This window comes from Belonocnema kinseyi, chromosome 6 (assembly GCF_010883055.1).
Source record: "Belonocnema kinseyi isolate 2016_QV_RU_SX_M_011 chromosome 6, B_treatae_v1, whole genome shotgun sequence".
NCBI lineage: Eukaryota > Metazoa > Arthropoda > Insecta > Hymenoptera > Cynipidae > Belonocnema > Belonocnema kinseyi.
This window is the reverse complement of record NC_046662.1, coordinates 51278476-51286898: the sequence shown is the minus strand read 5'-3', so window position 1 is coordinate 51286898 and position 8423 is coordinate 51278476.

Genomic DNA, 8423 nt, shown 5'->3' with positions numbered 1-8423 from the left:
TATGTTAGAGTTTGTATTTCTTCAACAACTTTTTGTAAAATTTTCGCACATGACAGTAATTTTTTTCTAAATTATTCGTAAAAAAATTAATAAAATCAGACAGAGAATAACCATTACACATACAATGGAGAAACACAATGCAATATTGCCCACAAACATTCGAAGTCGCAGTTTGTAGTCTCTTTGTGTTCCACATGTAGAAGGCACAATTTCCCCGTAAACGAAGAAGATGTTTAGGTATAAGAGGCGGTAACCCGTAGCTGTCAAAGTAGGTACCTCTTCCATCACAGCCAACGTATAGGGCGATCCAGTGAGTTCCAGGTTTTGATTGTTCATAAAAATTAGCTACAATTGCAGATGGTTTCGTCCAACGTTTAGGAATCTGATCTGCTAAAAACACGCCGACTGTCCGAGCTTTTGGAATTCGAAGTACTTGTAGAATTTGTAGGCTGTTCATACTTTTTAGATGATATTGGTAGGGTAGTTTTTTTAATCAAATCTACCGTATCCTTCTCCGAATCTTCAGAATTGGCCGTAACGCTCGGTTAATAGGTCGTAGGTGATCTGATCGTAGTAGTACTGTACCCTTGTATTTTATTATAGGATAATGAGAGTAGATTATCCTCTTGCTGTTTCTCTATCCAGTTCTTTAGTCTAAGTGCATTATTAAAAGCACACATAAACATTGTTTTCTTTTTTATACCATGATGGAAACAAAATTCGTCTATGAATGGGAATTTTTTAAACGATGGGCATTTTAGTTCCTCCAAACATATTACTTGTCTACTTGTAATTTTTTGTAGTAACTCTGCTTTTTCATGTCCACTGGTGTACATTAGTTTGGCCATTCGAGCAATGTCACGTAGATTGTCGTGAAGGAAATTCATTGGGACCTCTTCTTCAAACCACTCAATACCGTGATGATGACAACTAAGCCAGTTATTTTGTTGTTGAGATTCATTCGTGAGATCACTAAATGAAAATGGTGGAGAAATAATCCAATGAGAATTGCAATAACGGTCCAGAGAAATCACAGCTACTTCTTTAGGAATAAATCGACCAGCATCGTCTCTAAATCCTTGTATGTCAATCACTTAGTCAACCATAATTTCCTATATATATATATTTGTTATAATGTAGGAAAGAAAACCAACTTTTCACGAAGGACGCATGCAGTATACTGTCTTTGAAGTATGTCAAGTCATTGGCATAATTGATTTTTCCCCACTTAAGCGCTAAAGTGGACAATAATCTGTCTGGACTAGTCTATTTCTAGAACATTATCATATTCCGCATATACAAGACAATTAATAGTACTAGTCAAGGCGTCCTCGAATCGTACTTCAATTCTGAGACTACCATGTTTTACAAGATTCCAGTGAGAGTAACAGTTTGCTGAGAGATCATGTGTAAGATCAAAGGCGAACAGACAATTTCCTGCAGGATAATTCTCTCCATCAATATTATTTCCTTCGTTCAGAAAATGGATACCAGTTCCGCTAAATAACGCGTGATAAGCTTCGACATACAACTTCTTATCCCCAAATGATGGCTGTAGTGATTTCAAATGTATCTGAGTACCATCAACATAAAGCGAAAGATGATTAATTTTATAATTTTGAAATTAAAAAGATTTTTGTTTCCGTATCCGTTGAATGCAATATTGTGCACAAACCCAATTATTATTCTTTTTGGCATTTGACCAAGAATAACATTATCAAGCGTTTCAAAGCGAACGCCTGAGTGTAGAGACAAAGCTTTTACCTCGACACGTGTATTAGGATGTGTTGTAGTACCATGAGATAGAGCTTTTGCATGAGCTAATAGAATACCGGGACTAATTTTTGCGCGACGCACAACTAGTGAGGCTTCCTTAATATTTATACTATAGCCATTTGTGCCATCCATAAGACAGAATTAATCTTTTGAGCGTACTAGTCGTAGCCTCAATTTCACACTATTGATAAGAAATTTGTCCTGGTTAAAAACATCACAGTGCAGGTGTCTAATAAGATCAATAGATTTACCAGCACTTAAATATTTTTGGCGAGCTTTTAATCCCACATTTTCATCGAAATCATCCATTTTTCCAGACGTGTCATTATACCAAAGAGAGGTAGTCAGATGACTATTTTTAGCAGCAGGACCATAGTTAAGTAGGGTTTCAATGTATGCCCGATAAGCATAAGAATTACTGGGTGGAGATACAACTTTTTGATTAAAATAGACATCCACTTGATCAAATAACGAATGTAATAGATTGTTTACAGGACCCACTCTATCCAATTGTTCGGCATTTGCAGCAACCCTAGGTGATGTTATAAATTTCACCCTAAGATTTAGCATTATGTGAGCCAAATCAGTGTATTCATCACCATTACCAGGGACGACAAATTCTATACGCAAGTCATCGGTAAGGGATGATATCGGTTTATAGTATACCCATTGAGAGCTTTCTATCGAGGTTTGTGTAGGAAGTATCAAGAATAGATCTAACTCAGCACTCACAAGAATGAGAATGTAGAAACGACATTTTAAGAAATATATTTTGTCTCGGATTCGAATTCTATACACTACTAATTTCCAAATATATCATCAATAGAAAGCTTCCGATTTTTGTGCTTTATATACTTTTTTGTATTCTTTGTTTTTCTTTTATTCTTTGTCGCTTTCTTTATTTTCACCATACCACGCTTTTTTATTTTTTTAGAGGCTTTCTTTTTTTTCTTATTAATGGGGTTTCGGCTCACGACCTTAAGCGCACCACGATTAGAATTCAACTGAACCATTCGCTTCCTCCGATTGTTCTTATAACCAGAACCATTCATAATATTCTCCATTTTATCAATAGCACGCTGTTTCAAATTCTCACCAGTTTCCCCAAAGCAATTTCTAAATAAATTTTGTTGCGGAATATTAGCATCTAAATCATTTATAACATTCATACCAGTTCTAAGAGCTTCTTTTCCGACAATTCGAGCTCCTCTAGTTAAGAAAGGAAGAACACGCCGAAATAGATCGCCAAGAAAGCTTCCAATACCATGACCTTTTTGATATGGTGCGCCAATATAAATTTGGGGAATCCCTTCACCACCACCTGCTTGTAAGGCGTAATATTCGGCGCATTGGCTGATTATTTCTTTCTTATCTATATCTAGTCAATACGTTTAAAGTGAAGTGTAGCTGTCAGCGTACCAAACTCGAATAGTATTGGCAAACCAACGTGGTCCCTTATATCAATTTCAATTGCAGGAAATCCTGTATGAAGAACTGGTATGTAATTGGGTGGTGAAAAATTACTGACTTGTGTTGTACCAAAAAAGTAATCTCTTGTATCTACAGAAACAGTACGTAAAAGTGGAGCTTTCACATCACCAGTAATGCGAGGTTCACAAATATTACAGTAAACGAATAATTTATCTGGAAGACCGCTAGCTGGACTAGGTGGATGTCTAGCAGTATACTCATTATTTTCAATTGGAAGTAGATTATCTGGTGCAAAACCAAGAATACGTGATAATTTATCACTAAGTACCAAAAATGTTGATTAGTCATCTGACATAATTTTTTACACTGTTTTTGTATGCGCACGTAGCTGCTTTTGAATTTGTCCTCTTTAAATTTAATGAGTTGTCCTAATTCTGGAAGACTGTTCAGAGTATTTAAAAGAGACTCAATATCGGCATAAAGGCCAGGTTCAAAGAAATTTACAAGGGCTTTTTTCCACATAAGAACTTCTGCTTCATCTTCTAACTTTTCATTCATGACAATAAGTTCTATTAAATCTTCTAACTTCTCTCTCATATTTTCATCATTTATTATATCTTCTGCAACAGGTACTTTATATTTGTAAAGAAGGTCAATACCATTCTCAACGCTTTTTCTATTTTTGATATTACCATCAAATTGTGGGAACGTATGCCCGTCAGTTCCAGCATTCATAAGGGTAATGTGGTTTTCAATTGAGTCATCGTGTCTCACATGAAGAAATGTACGAGGAAGTTGTATTTCTGTGGGTGCTACTACCCACTGTCCTTGCAACTGAATCTCATATGGCAATTGTGTTATAAAATTGGAAGTTCTATTACCGGGAAAATATTTCATACTACTATTGCTTGGTAAAATAAGATAAAATTGATCAGAATTCATTTTTACAGTGATTTTAAATTTGAAGCTGGTATCCAGGAATTAAATTTATCCGGATAGCCTATCGACTTTACAAAAAATTGTTTCTTCTTTCCCTTGCCTTTAGTTTGCAGTATTTTTTCAATCTTAAATTTCTCTTCTGCTATATCTTTATTTTTTACGCCGGTCAATTCTTGTTCGTAAAAAAGTTCATCAATTTCTTCTCCTGCTAGATCTTTCAACTCATAAACAAAAGGTGTTTGTAATCGATTTGGAACTAGTTTTATTAAGAATATTTCTTCACTCCATCCTGATTCGTAACCTTTCTCAAAGACGCCCTTCTCTCGACTGATTCTAACTTGGTCATCGACTCGGTACTTAGGCTTTTTTGTAGACCTCTTTTCCTTACTGAAGCGCGATTAAATATTTTTCCATGCTTTGGATTCATTGAATATGGTAACTTCAGCCGGTTTCATTTTAATACTACTGTGCCTGGCATTATTGTAAATATCTACAATTTGTTGTGAGATATCAATATAGCGTCGATTATTTTTATGCGTAAAGTAGCGCCACATGCTTTCTTTGAGAGTTCGATTAAAGCGTTCTACTACGGCTGCTTTAACATTAGGGTCCCGTGTTACTCGAAATTTTATTGCATTATCTGTCAAAAATTTTTGAAAAGTTGCACCTACAAATCCTCTCCTTTTATCTGTTTGTAAACAGATAGGTACACGATTGTTACCTTTCTGAAGAATACGCTTGAAACCGTGTCTTACTTCTAAAGCAGATTTATTCCGAAGAGGCTCGACCCAGGAAAATTTACTTAAAACATCAATTACTACTAATAGAAAAGTATAATTATTATTGTAGGTTGACAGACTTTTGAGGTCAACTAAATCAGCCTCCCATACGTTATCAATAGAGCTAACATTATAATGTAATCTTTGAAATTTTCTGCGAATAGGCCTATGTTTGGTAAATGTGTCCTGTGACTTTAACCATTCAAGCACTTTAGCACTAGATACTTTTCCTCGCGCAGCACGAATTATTTTTTCTGCGCCACTGTAGGCGGCCGGATGACTTGGCTTCTAGTATATTTCTTTTAACAGTTTCATATCAGATTAAAAGACTGCCTTTTTTGTTATTAACCCTGAACCACGCTGACTCAGTGATTGATCTTTTCTATTTCTGCTACGAATTCTTGCAAGAGTTCTTATATTTGGAGTTTCTCGAAGTCTATTGGAATCACTAGGATCATCTGTACTATCATCGTCAGTTATAAGAGGGTGAAATGTAGAGTATGTTCTATTACTGAGTTCCCGAGACAACTGTTCATCTGATTTCACTCTCCAGTATTCTCTATTTTTTACAAGCTCTCGTGGTGTGCCAAGCCCTCGAAGGATATGAGCAAACTGATTTCTACAAGCTGGAACGAATCTTTTTCTATATTTTAATGCATCGTTAACAAGATCTGTAATATTTGAATCTTTGACACGTTGTCCATCAATGAAAACTAAACCATTTTTATCCCATTTTATTCTGTTAGTTATATTCGGCCTTCTTAAATAATTGAGTAATAAGATACTGTTTGGCTGAAAAGATCTGGGTACTGATGCTGGGATGGTTTCGACAGGTAGAAATTCGTCATCGTTTGATTGATCGTCTGCGGTTTCATTTTGGTCATTATTCTCAATAGGTGGTTTTCTATCCTCATCAACAAAGAAGGGAAATTTGTGTAATACTTGACTATATATTTTCCACTTTTCACGTTTATCAATTGGCGAAAGTGAAAATAAGATACGACTCATTTCGGAATCTAGTCTACCAAGGTTATTGCCAGGTGTTTGTGTGGTCAAACCGGGAATTGCAGGTATAATTTGTGTATCATTTGTGTTTATATTTGGCTCTTTTAAAGTTTGAATTTGCTGTTGTATTTTATCGACTTGGTCACTTGGAATAAGCACCATTTTTCTAGCATGCTCCATATTTGATGGTAAAACGAACTTTTTGTTCAAGAAGAATCACTAAATAAATTCGATATCAAGCTACCAATGATCGGTGCTAGTAAAAGAGGTAAAAATCCACCTTTTTGTACGATAAAGTTTTTCTTCTTCTTCCACGTACCATGGGTTTCCGCTAATTTACGAAGTAGTTTTTTAGGCTTTTTTAACTTTAGTCTCTCTTGCTTCTTGAGGGGCACGTTTCCCAATAACGTATTTAAAGCACACTCAAAAATACATTTAACAAGTCGGGTATTCGAGGATTTTAATAAAGCAAGACGTTGGCCGGAGTTCAGGTGACAAAGAGCATGTAAAATAATAGCATTTTTTTGCCAATTGATTTACCACCTTTCGACATCATTACAATCGTGCAACTGGTACTTGTTCCTCACTGTGACCTCTCTTTATACCTTTGGTAGGTACGTTAATATAATGATAAGGGTCATCTGGAAAAATACTTGTCCGAAATCGGCAATTGTCGGGGGTGGATTGTTTCAAATCAAGAAGTAAATAAACATGAGGTTGAGAAGTGGCATCATGATAGGCTTCTTGTATAAATCGAGAATTTTCAGGGCAAACCTGCCGATCTAGATGCTGGATTTGGGCACGATCTCGAGGGTTTTTAAAAGCAACAATATAGTTCGCATTTAGAGAAATATCTCTTTGTCCATGATCCTGATGAAAGAGATTTTAAGATATAAAAATTACACTGACATTTTTATAATGACTACCCTTTGTAAACAGATCTACTACTGTGTTATTTGAAGACTCTCTCATTAAATCGTCGATAATTATGAGTTTAACTCTAGGGTCATTGGTATTATCAGAAGATTGAGGTAAACCTTCACGAAATTCTATTGTTTTTCCATATTCCTTGTAAGCTGTTTGCCAATCGGAATAGTAAAAAATTATACGCTCAATAGGTGTATGACACATACTATCAACATGTCGGAGATACTTTTTTACAAACAAAGTTTTCCCACATCCTGTTGGTCCACATACCAACAATGTAAATGGATGCTTCCAGCGTGCGCCCACAAGTAAGAATGATAGAATTTAACTAGTAATTATTATTTATAGAATAATATTCTGATTATTTTAACTAGAAATTTATTTTTATATTTGAATTTATATAATTAATTAATTAATTAACTTAAATTTATAATTTATTATATTTTTTGGAAATTGATCAATAAGATACTATCCGCGTGGTCAGAATGCTTGAGCTGATTCTTCTGACCGCTCTCCATCATGTCAATAAATAAGCTTATTATGACGTGTGCTTTCCAGCACGCCCAGAGATGAGGTTACATGGGCGTGCGAGTCCTCACACCGCGCCGCGTTGGACCGCTGCCGCAAACCCCTAGTTTTTCAGCTATATTCTGGTTGCCTGTTTTAGGTTAGAAAAATCAAGTATACAATTACATTATTCTAAATGATTTTTGCTTCTGATAAAAAAATAATAATACAATTGAATTTTTCATGCATTTTGGGATGATAAATAAAATTTGCAGACAGTTTTTATGTTTTAAAAGTAGATTTCATTTTATTTAATTCCCTTTTCAATATATATTAAATAATTTGAAAATTTGAAATTAATATATTTAAATTTCATTTTTAATTCTAATTTTCAACTAAGTCCACACTTATATCAGACAATTGAAGAGTGTAGGGCTGATCCCCTCCATGAAAATAGTCGCTCAAGTCAGTAAGTGTTGGTAAATTGGGGTGATGCTTCTGAGTGCACGGATCGAAAAAAGTATTCTCGCTATCATCACCAAACAGTCTAAATTGCTCAACTGAAAACAAAAAATATCATTATTAGTAAGCAGAAGAATATTTTTTTTCAAAAAAGGCAAAAAGAAGTGAACATACAATTATTTTATTTTTGAAATGCAAAAGCCATTGTTTATGTGTGTAGAAATGAGAGAGTGATTCTTAAAATTTTTCATAATTCGATTTACAGTGCTGGACAAAAGTGTAGGCACAGAGGCAACTTGTGAGTAATCGTTTGTCTGATATACTTTTCTTTGAAGGATTTACTTAAGTAATTTTATAAAATGTTTTTATTTCATCCATAGAGTATTACCATGTAAGTTTCAATTCAATTCAAACAAATGTAGTTAGATATAAATATAACCAAAGCTATTATCGGTAAAGCGGCGAGGGACAAAAGTGTTGGCACATCATGTTTTGATAACCAATTGAAAAAAAAAATTGTTCGTTAAGAAAAATAGAAAAAAACGAGTTCAGAGCGGTAATCAAACATTTTCATTTAAAGGGTTTAACTCCATATGA